Below are 13,781 nucleotides of genomic sequence, written 5' to 3' on the forward strand. Positions count from 1 at the left end.
TGAAATGTAGAAACCAGATCTCTAGATCACACAAGCCCACTCCCTTCTGAAGTAAAACAGGGGAAGGGAAAATCATAGGGAAAAAGGTTAGTCATCACCAGGCAAAGTTCAACATTGGGCAATTACAGAAACTCCATACAGAGTTCCAGAGTCTGAGAGCAGAAGTAACCTGCTCCTCCTCTTCTCAGACTACAGCTCAGGACAATGTATTGTCTCAGAAAAGATAGAGCTGCCGTGGCTAACCTGTGACTCTAGGAAACCAGGTTAACAACAAGCTCAAGAGTTGTATGACACATTTCCACAAGCCCTGGTCTTTCCTGAGTTCCTACTCTAGATGAAAACATAAGAAAGATGGTGCTCAAGGGCCTACCATTGTAGCAACACAGGAATTGTAGTGAATGTCCTTATGTGTGGAACATGGCCTGGCTGTGTGGCTGTAGCCCTGTGGTCATGTGTTCAAGCATGAGATTTGAGAACCTTGTGTGTGATTAACAAGTAAGTAGCAAAAAGAATTCCCAGACCCTAAATTATTGTAGCATCCAGGACACTTTCATAATACATTACAGAACAATTCTAAACATGTTCTTTGTTTCTGTGCGTTATCATCAAAATAACCAATGTAAATAAAACATTGAAGATATAATAAATTGAAGAGTAACTTTTGCTATGTAATTGGAAAAAATTACTCTCCTGTCAAAATCCTAGATAGGAATACACAATTTAAAAAGAATGCAAAATAACCATTCATTAAAATTAATAGTTGAAAAGTTGCCAAGTATTTTTTTCCTTTAAAATACAAGTAACAGGCTGGGAATATGGCCTAGTGGCAAGAGTGCTTGCCTCCTACACATGAAGCTCTAGGTTCGATTCCCCAGCACCACATATATGGAAAACGGCCAGAAGGGGCGCTGTGGCTCAGGTGGCAGAGTGCTAGCCTTGAGCAAAAAGAAGCCAGGGATGGTGCTCAGGCCCTGAGTCCAAGCCCCAGGACTGGCCAAAAAAATAAAATAAAATAAAAATACAAGTAACATTTCTCTCTGCAATAAGCATATTTAAAATTAGAGTCCCTTGAAACTTTAGTGTGATGGTATGTAAGAATTGTCAAACTCACTTAAGAGTATTTTAATCAGTAGTAATTTCAAATAAAAAATGTTTACAAAGTCATTTTGTGATTTCTATCAAAGCCAACAAAAGAAGAAGAAATCTTAGTGTTCAATTAAGTGCATAAGGAAAATAATTTCCATTTTCTAACCTATTATAATTTTTATTTCCCTGGGGAAATCACTGGTGTTACATTAGACATTAGGCAAATTTGCTGAGTTATCACAATTTAAGGCCATGTGAGTACACTCATCCTGCGAACTAAATATAATGTTCTTGTGGAAGACTAAAATGGTTTCCAGGGTGTATGGCCTTCTTAAAGATACTTGGCACTCTCATAATTGAGTATATGTTCAGCAGTGTTCTGGCTTAATTATGTTACTATAATATATTTTAGGGAAAATTGCTTTCCAGGAATATCATATATTTATAAATGATAACATACATTAATTCTTAACAACACACACATAAATGTCATGTCTCTTCATTGAAAGTGACCCTAAAATGACTATGCTTGAAAGCCAAAGGGATTTTGAGATATTTTAACCATCTTCAAGAAATCAATCTTACATGAAACTGAAGGAAAACATCGAATGTCATTGAGCAATGATGCTCAGTTCTGTCAGCATCCTACCTCTGAGCAGAAGCCTTGGGATGTTTCTCTTCCAGTTTCCTCACCAGTGCCACTGTCAGCTGCTCTGTCTCCTCAAGAGAACCTTCTGGCATTGCATGGGTATCAGACAATTCTGGCAATGGCTTCAGAGAAGAGTTGCTGGGACATTTTTTCAAAACCTAATAAATGGAATAAAAGAATAATATAAATCATTTTCATTGAGTGGAAATATCTAAACTACATATGCCAAGAATATAACAAGCCCCACAGCTCCTTCAGTCTCTACACAGCCAAAAAAAAAAAAAAAAAACCCACCAGACACGACCAGAACAAAAGGAGGTGATCCTAAGAAAAGGCTAGTATGTCTCTGATTAATAAAATAATATTTACATAGATACATATGCTATTTGTAGAAATGTGTATGGTTTTAAACAATCACTAACAAGTAGACAATTCAAGGTTGTCTTCTGAAAGCAATTTGAACACTTTTTTCTTTTGCAAAGCATATTTTAGAGACCTATTTCTACCTTGCCTCTTGCTCACTAAACTGACCTCTTCCACGATGTTTCTGCCATGTTCTTGATGCGCTGTGGTCCAGATACCATGGTGAATGTGATACTCGGTTTGGGTCGCATCCACCTGTGTGCTTAGCTCCTCTAGGTAGGTCAGAACAAACTCAGGATAAGCCTGTTAAAAAGGGAGGGGAAATTAAAGTAGTACTAGTCTTGTATGTTATTTAAAAAATCTATTCACTTGGATGGATGTGAAGGTAAATTAATAGCAAAAAGTTCTGACTCATAAACTTTGCAATTTATACTAAGGTCAGATAAAAATCAAACCATCCCAGGTATGCAAGAAATGCAATTAAGAGGACTGTTGTCGGAGAATTTCATTGTTGTTGTTGTTATGTATATGATTGTGGTACACTGGATATTGTATATATGCTTACCTGAACTAGAGAAGGGAAAGAAAGTGAGGGAGGGTTTAACAAATATAACAAGAAATGTACTCATTACCTTATTATGTACTGGTACCCCCTCTGTACATCACCTTGTCAATAAAATTTAATTTTAAAAAAAAAGAGGGTTGGGGATACGGCCTAGTGGCAAGAGTGCTTGCCTCCTATACATGAGGCCCTGGGTTCAATTCCCCAGCACCACATATACAGAAAATGGCCAGGAGTGGCACTGTGGCTCAAGCGGCAGAGTGCTAGCCTTGAGCAAAATGAAGCCAGGGACAGTGCTCAGGCCCTGAGTCCAAGCCCCAGGACTGGCCAAAAAAAAAAAAAAAAAAAAGAAAGAAATGTACCCACTGCCTTATGTATGAAACTGTAACCCCTCTGAACATCACTTTGACGATAAATAAATAATTTTTAAAAGACAGAAGCACCACACCAGAAAAAAAAAAAAGAAGACGGTTGTCCAGGCTAGCCCTAGCCAAAACCCTACCTTAAAATAACTAGCCCAAGTCAGACCCCTGTGGGTTATGCCTGTAATCCTAGCTACTCAGGAGGCTGAGATCTGATGATTGCCCGTTCAAAGCCAGCCCAGTGAGCCCTCCCACCCCACCCCCACAAACCCCACACACCCCCACAGTGAGATTCTAATCTCCAATTAACCACTCAAAAACAGGAAATCGTGCTGTAGTAGAGCTATGGTATAGCGCTGGGCTTGAGCACGAAGATGCTCAGGGACAGAGCCCAGGAACTGAGTTCAAGCCCCACAACCGACAAAAAATAAAAAATTTAAAAACAAAACAACATCGGAAAAACAGTCTGAAAGGGCTAGGGTGTATCTTAATTAGTAGCGTGCTTGCCTAACAAGTGCAAGCCCGGTGTTCAAAGCCTAAAAAAAATTAAAGATGTCAAGGTTCTGAAGCTGCTACACCATTCAGGAGGGTCGTGGGGGTCGGGGTGGAGATATTAAGTAGCATTAAACTCGGCCAGAAAATGCGTATGTACACATGCTAAAAATACAAGGCTCTCCAGAACTTCAAACACATTTTACTAAGTGCAAGAAGTCAATCTGAGGACATTACATACTCTGTGATTCCAACTACAGGACATTCTGGAAAGGTCAACACTATGAAGAGAGTAAAAAGATCAGTGGTTGTCAGGGGTTAAACAGGAATGAGGGAAGAATACATGAAGCACAAATTTAGGGGCAGTTAAATTAATTCTATGTGATACAATAGTGGCAGTTACATGTCATTATACATTTGTCCAAACCTACAGCACACACAACACTAAGAATGAAGCTGATATAAATGATGGGCTCTGGCTAACAATGATGTAACAATGCAGGTTCACAGTTGAAACAGAAGCTCTGCTCCCTGTGGGATGTCCAGAGAATGTCCCCGGCTGTGAGTTTGTGGATGTGGGAGGTACGGGTAGCTGGTTCTATTTTCAGTCAATTATTCTGTGAATCTTAGAATAGTCCGTTATCAGAAAAACATAAGCAATGTTACCAAATATACAAATGACAAAAGTCAAATAGGCAAATTACCATAATCAAAATTATTTTTGTGCTACAAACAATGTAAGTGAAGACAGACATCAAAGAGAAAATATTTGCAATATGTCTGATAATGGATAGTCAGTATAAAAATTATGAGTCAAATAAAACATGAGCAAATAATTGGAATAAAGTCCTCCAAAAAAGATATACAAGTTGCCAACAAACCACATGAAAAAATGTTCAATATTACTAGTTATTAAGGTAAAACAAATCAAAACCTTACCCTTAGATGAGTATAATCAAAATGATAGAGAATAACAACATTGGAAAGATGTAGAATGGTCAGAACCCCTAAAATGTTGATAGTGAGAAAAGAGAACTGGAATGACATTTTATTTGGATGTTTCACAAAATGTTAACTGTGGAGATATGATATGACCCAGTAAGTGTACTGTTCATTACATATTTATGAGAAATACAAAAGGATACATCCAGGTATAAGTTTCTATATGAATGTTCACCAAAGTATTATTCACAATAGCTAAAATAGTGGAAATAAACAAAATATTTTCATAAATGGATGTACACACATACATATGGGGTATTAACAACAAAATTGAATGCATTTGGTAGTCTGTTGTGATTGATTTTTTTCCCCCAATAAACATGTCATAATACATTATCAAGTGGAAAACTTTTGGTCACATAATCATATAGCTATCTATGTGTATGGGTGTTCCTAATTAATTAGGAATTATATATCAGATGATCACACTTGAGGAATACAGTTGAAAAATTAGTAGAATTATTCAGTTCTAAATTATTGAAGGTTTAAAAAAACTAACATGAGGGGCTGGGGATATGGCCTAGTGGCAAGAGTGCCTGCCTCGGATACACGAGGCCCTAGGTTCGATTCCCCAGCACCACATATACAGAAAACGGCCAGAAGCGGTGCTGTGGCTCAAGTGGCAGAGTGCTAGCCTTGAGCGGGAAGAAGCCAGGGACAGTGCTCAGGCCCTGAGTCCAAGGCCCAGGACTGGCAAAAAAAAAAAAAACTAACATGATATTTACATATGAACTATACAAAGCAATGTGAATGTACACATACTAATTTCTGGGAATATATATATAATCCATCTATGAGTGAATAACTTTAGGAAGTAGAACTGAGGTTTGGGAATTAGCAGTTTTACTTCTCAGTATATTTTATAACACTAAGTTTTATTATGTACATAAATTGCTTGCATAAAAATCACTAGTTTCAAGACCAATTAAAAATGTTCTTTTGGGGCTGGGGATATAGCCTAGTGGCAAGAGTGCCTGCCTCGGATACACGAGGCCCTAGGTTCGATTCCCCAGCACCACATATACAGAAAACGGCCAGAAGCGGCGCTGTGGCTCAAGTGGCGGAGTGCTAGCCTTGAGCGGGAAGAAGCCAGGGACAGTGCTCAGGCCCTGAGTCCAAGGCCCAGGACTGGCCAAAAAAAAAAAAAAAAAAAAAAAAAATGTTCTTTTGGCTGGCCTTGAACTTGCAGTCTCCCTTGCCTTCATGTCCAAAGTACCAGAATTGCAGATATGTGCCACCATGCTTTCTAAACATAGTTCTTTGCTGTACATATTTCTCAGATAATCTTGAAGGAGAATTTTGAAATACCAAGCTAACCTAAAACATTAGCCAAAAGAAGTTTAATATCTTAAAGTAATGTCATATCTGTGCATTTTTTTCTTTCTTATGTCAGCTCTTATTATCTTAAATATGTTCATGGCAATTCAATTGAAGAGAATGTGGTAGACAATGGAGAAATAGTCTATTTTGTTCTCGTTTTACAATAAAAATCAAATTCAAATTTAACAATAAAGGCCATTATATTTTCAATATGAGAGTACACAGCATTAATTATTCAAAGGATTAGCTCATAAAAAACAAAATGAGCAGTGGATACTTCCTAAGACAAGTATCAACCACGTGGCTCCAACTGAGACAGAAACCCATTCCTATATTCTACTGTTAGGTTCATATTTTGCCTCTTCAAATAGGCATAAAAACATTTTCTGTAAATTGACTTCCAAGGTACATTTGCTTTATATTACTGGGAGCATAGGACACTTTCATACACATTCAATATGATGGATGAAGTATTCAAAACATAGTACCTTGGTGTGGCTGAATACTCCACCAGACATCACAGAACAGCCCCAATATTGTATAACATAACAAAGATGGTAGTGACGGGGAGAAATACTGGAATCCATCCTCCCACCATGCATGTGAAGGCACTTTCCAGGCTCCTTCCCTGTGGCATAATCCTAATCCATCTGTCCCTCAGATGATGGCTATTCTAAACGCATTGATCCCACAGTTCTTCAGTATTTTCTAATACCAAGTGACCTTGTTCTCCACTAGGCACCCGGTGCTTCAGTTATTGGATGACACATAGAGAGAACTCATTCATGCAGAAGCTGCAGTTATAATCTAGCTAGCTAGCTAGCTAGCTAGCTATCTGAGAATCTTAATCATTGTCCTAAAAAATTGTAAAGACTATACATTATCTGGAGTTGAGATTGTACCCAGTGATAGCCAAAGATGACTCATTCACTCTATGCCTTTTCTCTGGTCACTCAGAAATAAAGTGTTCTCAGCTATGATGGTTGTTGTTCACATCATTTTTATCTGTGCATTCACATAGTCTACTTTCCTGTAGAAATTCAAGATCTTTTTTTGTCATATACTGATATAGCATATCTTTAAGTCCTGGGAGAAATACTCATGACATATTTTCCTTTGACATATTTATTATGTCATACCTCCTTAGTTGCTAGAGAAAATTTGCTTTCCACCTGTTTCATGACAGAATCCTGACCCACTTATTCAACTAACAGCACATAATTTAGAGATGTTTTGAGAACCAAACTGCTAGCCATTTTAGTCTCATGTCCTACAAACTGATAAAATATCTGTAATACAAGGCTTCAAACCATGCCTATTAGCTTTTCTAACAATCTAATATTTACACTTTTCCTGACATGCTAGACAAGACAGTGTCCAGCCAGGAGATTCTTTCCAGTACACAAAGGACATTTAATCCTTTCTTCTAGAGAATCAACAACCTAATCTTCCCATCTTTCATCCCTCTGCTGTACCAACTCATCACCCTAAACTGACCCCAAGGTCTTAACCCATCACTATGTTCAATATCCACCAGTCTTTGGGATCCAATGCATTCTTCCTATTCTAATTCACTTTGTACTGCCAAAAGATAAACTTTAACAAAACATATCTGTGATCGCATCATTCTCACTTCAAAAACGTTAAATAGTACTGGCTTTGTAAAAATGGAGTAAATTCTTCTGTCACAAGTTCTACTATTGAAGACGGAGAACATGCTTATAATTTCACATTTGCCAAATTCCCCTTCCAAATATAGCAACACTGACAAAAAAAAATCTTACCCATTTGTGAAATGGAGGATGTTCCTTCTATATATACAACAGAGGCCACATATTTGACCTAACTTTGTTCTCCACATGAAGGTTTAGTTTATATCCACCAGGGGAAAAAAACAGGCAAATGACAGAATCTCATGTGGAGCTATAAACTCCAGCTCCATTCAATAGCTTCTTGTTGACAACAATGGTCAGGGACATTTTTTGAAGAGTATTCCTCTATACCCCAATTGTAGTGATTATTATAAAAACCAGAAAGTCAAAGAGAAAGAGCCCAAAAAAATCATCCATCTTTCTACATTATCTTTCTTTGTTATAACATAAATACATTTAAATAATATTTTCTTACTATGCGTCCCTATTTAAAACATTAGCATTCACCTCTGATAAATTATTCTTAATTAGAATACCAACATTTAGTGTCTATAAGGAAGCTATACCATATAATAGTTGACTATATTATTAATACAACATGATAGTTGATTACTTAGCCTGTTTTCAAGTCTTAATATTCTAAATCATGTTATAGTGAATTTCTTAAACAGAAATTTTTGCATCTGGTGTAGTGTGTTATCCTAGCTACAGAATTACAAACTGTTTGCTGTTTTAAGTTTCTGTGCTTTGAGGTAATTTTTTACACAGCATAGAGAACTAATACGATAGGAAATGAACATGTCTGTCATCTTTACCAATATCAGATAAAGCTATATATACTCTAGTGGAATAAATTTGGCTTAGCTCTTCTAATTTTCTTTGATCGTATTTTTCCTTACCATTCTTGTGCCAATATTTCTATTGAAGGACTTAACTTTCTCAATTACTATATCCAGATTATTAAATTTTAAAAATATTATCCTGTTCTCTGATGTTTATTTTACAAAGACTCACAAATGGCCAGATTTCCCTACTTACTCTGCTTATGTTGATTTAGATTTAGGAGGTTTAAAGTTATCTGTTCAATGTCAACCTTTTTCTTTAGGGATTGTCTATTTGTACACTTCTAAGAATGTTAATTTACTGCTACACTGTGTTGTATGCACCAACCCATGCTTTTTTCCCCATTTGAAAAATTTCTGTTTTCTAAGTTATGCTTGTAATTTAGTGGAAGCTGGTGAATTGTATAGAGGAACTGTGATTTTATTAGCATTTTGCAAATAAGTACAAGAACAATTAATTTTAACAACAAACAAAGCAAAAGAAAAAAGTTACCCAAGTAAAAACCACATAATCAAATGCAATAAATGTGCTTAAAATTGTTCATCATTATTACCATTATTAGATACAAATTACCAATTACCTGTTACAGACAAGAATCCATGCCAAATGCTCAAAATGTTAGTATTAATATCTCTGTTTTGCAGATGAAGAATGTGAACCCTAGAAAGGTTAAATGACTCGCTTAAAGCTACACAGCTAATAACTGTTAGAGCCAAGATTAGTTATTAATATCCTAACATAGCAATTCTATCTTTAAAAAAAATGGTGTGAGCTCCATTTCTGATCCAGCTGCAAATAATTACCAAATTATCTTCCATTTTATCCTTAACTAAATGGAAATAGTTTTGGATATGACTAAATTTAGAGCTAATCAGAAATTTCTAAACCTCTGAAAGAATAAAATGCCTTATTAATAAATAGCTTTTTCTCTGTGAATCTAGTATATGTAGATATGTAGTAATAACTGATTGCATTTAAGAATGATGTTTTTGAACCAAAACTTTCTTAAGGTTAATATTTTTGCTTTAAATTTGAAAATGTACATAATTTGCTAGCTAGTAAAACTATCATTGAGAATAATTTGAAAATTAGAAACTGAGAGAGAAGAAGTAAAAGGACAGCAGAGTGAAAGAAAAGGCAAACTTTTGTCACCATGACAAGCTACCCACAACATATTGACAGTTTATTTTGGCTCAAAATTTTAGTCCATACAACTTTGAGAGGAAGGAGGTCAGGAGGGAAAAAACTGGGAGAATGAAAGGGGGTGACACTGTGCAGAGGGAAATGTACTCTTCACCTAATCATGTAACTGTAACTCCTCTGTACATCACCTCTACAATAAAATTAAAAAAAAAACAAAAACATGGATCCTTTGGCTCCACATTTCTGGGCCTGTGATAAGAGTGATGTCACGTCAGAGGGCATACAGAGGAAAGTTGCTCACTTCTTGGCAGGCGGAAAGCAGAGCAGGAGATTGACAAGAAAGAAAGGGAGAAAGGGAGAGAAGGAGGAAAGGAAAGAAGAGAGACAGGGAAGGAGAGAGAAAGGAACAGGAGGAGGAAAGGAAAGAAGTTAAAAGAGAGAAGGGATTTGACCTAAGACATTCCTTGAAAGATACATCTCCAGTGATTATTTCAACCAATCAGGCCCCACTCTCCACAGTTTTTATTACCTCCCAGTAATCCATTTGTGAATCCATTGATAAACTAATTTATTGATGAGGCCAGAGTTAATCATCTCTCAATAATTGATTCTGTCAGCTAGGAGCCGAGCCTCAACACATAAGTCTTTTAGGGGACATTTCATACACAGACATAGTTTGGGGAGAGAAAAGGAAACATACGTGAATCAAGATTTATAAGCTTCATTCTTCCTGTGACTCCATACACACACAGCCTACCTCAACCCATCCCAGCCTAGAACCTAACTCCAGCTTATCATTATGTTTGTGAGATTAATATACATTGTTATATATAGTTATACTTTAGTCATTGGCATTGCTGTAGCACATGCTTGGAGCCCATGAGTCAACTTTGGCCGATCTTTTTCTGTATGTAAGGTGTTTTTTGGGGTTTTTTTTTGCCAGTCGTGGGGCTTGAACTCAGGGCCTGAGCACTGTCCCTGGCTTCTTTTTGCTCAAGGCTAGCACTCGGTGACTTGAGCCACAGTGCCACTTCTGGCTTTTTCTATATATGTGGTGCTGAGGAATCGAACCCAGGGCTTCATGTATACGAGATGAGGACTTTACTACTAGGCCATATTCCCAGCCCCTGTAAGGTGTTGTTGAAACACAGTGATATCTAGAGTTCCAGATGTGGTTACTTTACATATTGTGTGCTTTCAAGCCTGAGAGGTGAAAAGGGGATTTGCCCAGAAAGTTCCAAATGCTTAGCATTTATTTGCCTCTTTTTCTTTAGCTTATATTATGTTGGGGGAATATTTTTTTTACATTGCCATACATGATTACACTGAATTCCAATCAATTTGATCCCCTCTACTCTCTCTGCCCTTTCACCACCACTACTCCCCCCCCCCCAACAAAATCCCCTACTGGTTGCATTGTTCCATTTTCATAGTTGCACATAATCTATTCCTATATCATCCAACCTCCCACCAACCTCTTCCCCCTAGTTTTCCAACCCTGACATATAGTATTCTGATTCCTAAGAATTACCCAAATGCTTGCCAGTACTCATACTGCTATGACCATTTTCATAAAATTTTTTCATCAAAACATGTAAGCATTTATATTGGATATTTACTTTCCTAGTAGGGGAAAATGGACTCTAGAGAATGTACCATTTTAGTAGACAAAATTACTGAAGTCTAGTTACAAATATTAGTTGGATTATTCTACAATTTTAGAATCAGAGGGCTGGGAATATGGCCTAGCGGCAAGAGTGCTTGCATCCTATACATGAAGCCCTGGGTTCGATTCCTCAGCACTACATATACAGAAAATGGCCAGAAGTGGCGCTGTGGCTCAAGTGGCAGAGTGCTAGCCTTGAGCAAAAAGAAGCCAGGGACAGTGCTCAGGCCCTGAGTCCAAGGCCCAGGACTGGCCAAAACAAAAACAAACAAACAGAAAAACAAAAACAAACAAACAATTTTAGAATCAGGCAGTAGCCCAAACTAAAAATGTCTCCCAATGCTTTACCTCAACATCTGAGCAGGTCACATTTATAACCAGAGAACAGGGCATGACATACAGAAAGAGCCTGATTGGCTCTTTCTGAAAGGCATTATCTTATTTGGTCATGTTTTAGCAAGTTTTAGTCTCTGACTGACCAGAGGTTCAGTTAGTATAAATGGTTGTGACTCATTACTGCACAAATCCCAAGTAAGTATAGTGTCTGTTAGGATACAATTCACTCTGTAGGAAGGAACCTATAGATTAACTTCAAAATATGTAGAGTCAGTTCTGGTCAAACAGTTCCACTTAACAAGTCTTATAACCTCATTTTCCTGACTAAGGAAACTGGTACCCTGAAATTTTTTGTCACATTGTCACATTCCACTAATGAAATTATATATATACATATATATATTTTTACAAAAACTTGTTTTCTAAAATGAAATAAATCTTCAAAGAAAGAATTGAGTTAAATTAAGCCAAAATTTAAAACTCACTGGCAGAGAATGTGGAATGATTTGGGCATCAAAAGAATTTCTTGCTTTTAGTAACACTACCTTTCATAAGAATCTGAGAACACAAGCCTGAGAAACAAAAGTCAAGACTTCTGAAATCCTTACCTTAGAATGAATACAGCCATCAGTTCCAAACACCCACCTCTGTGATTCATTTTGTTTATGTCTGTAAGGAAATGTAATTTAGAGATTGACACTTTTTCTCCACACAGACATACTTGTAGGTTTCTAATGAAATGATTTTTCCATAGAGCCTGGCAGGAGGACTTTCTACCCTCTACCAATCATCACTGGTTTCTCAGCAGTTAAAACCTAAGACAAACAATTATTTCTCTGTTGTCATGCTGTGGTACCCAAAATACTGTGTGTGTGTGCGTGTGTGTGTGTGCGTGTGTGTGCATATATAGGTATAGTACTAACAGCAACAGTGAAGAATGAGTGTAATTAATAAATATTATCAAAATTTATGCCCTCCTCCCCCAAACAACAATCTTTGTGAGACAAAAGGAGATGTGCCTAAGATGATGTACAAGGATTAAGAGGATGGTATGGAGATACTATGAAACATTGGGAAACCATAGAATTTTATTAAAGAATCTCTTGTTTTCTGAGCTAAGTCAGACTTATATCCTAAGAAAACAATCCTAAAAATATGACAAAGCTAACCATTCCTAATGTAATTGTACGTTCATTAATATTGAGAAATTTACAAAATTAAGTGGATGGAAAACTAGATTTTTCTTACTGCCTGGTTTCTGGCAGAGGCATCACAGGTAACAGGCAATGATCTATTCTAAACCAAAATGCTATTTAATCTGGGCACAGCACATAAAGGGAACAACCACAAATTCTCTTTCACTCACATCCCTCTGTCTAAGAAAATGTCATGAGTTCTCCAGCATCTTGAAAATGTTGAAGTGGGTGCTTGCTAACAATGTGTCTCCAGATCTCTATCCTTACTGATTTGATTCTGAAGGTCTGGAGTCCCATCCACCACCCCCCAAGCAAAAAAAAAAAAAAAACAAGAAACAAAAAACTACATTAACAGGTATTGAAAATGCTCCTTATAGATGTATGTGTCTGTGGGCCCTATTTTGGAAAACATTGATTGGGAATGACTAAAAAAGGAAGGAAAGGACCAGATGTTTAAAATAATTAAGTGATAAGGGGAAAAAAAACTGATTCTGCCCCAATTTCCTGGCACATATTTCTTGGATGATAGGACCATTATTTGCAACAACTCTTGGAGGACTCCTGTGTGAGGCCTGATTACCAGGAAGACCAAGCTATGATTAGAAGCTTACAACTTTTTGCAATTAGACTCACCCTTTGGGAAGAGAAGCGAAAACCTAGAGGTCAAGTTAATCACCCATGCCTTCTTAAAAACCCATGAAGTGCAGGGTTTAGAGAGCTTCCAGACATGTAAACACATGAATGAGCCAGGTTGGTATACCAATTCCAGAGGAACTGGAAATCCTGCACTTAGGGTTCTTCCGTCCTACATACTCCTTTGAGTGTTCATCTGAATCCTTTGTTACAAAAATAACATAGTGAATGTAAGTAAAGTGTTTTCTTGAGTTCTGTGAGCCATTCTAGCAAATTACCAAAATGAATTCTATTGGCATCTCTGGTCTTATGGGATTAAAGCTTTAACATGGGGGATCTACTGCTAATGCCAGGTAGACAGAATCTGGGTTGAATTGTGGGGTAATTGTTTGAGGTCCACAAAGGATGGAAGATTTGGAGGTATGGAGAAACATTCTTTCAGTTTGGTTTTTCCTATGTATACACATTATAAAAGC

This window comes from Perognathus longimembris, chromosome 13 (genome assembly GCF_023159225.1).
Source record: "Perognathus longimembris pacificus isolate PPM17 chromosome 13, ASM2315922v1, whole genome shotgun sequence".
In the NCBI taxonomy this organism is placed as follows: domain Eukaryota; kingdom Metazoa; phylum Chordata; class Mammalia; order Rodentia; family Heteromyidae; genus Perognathus; species Perognathus longimembris.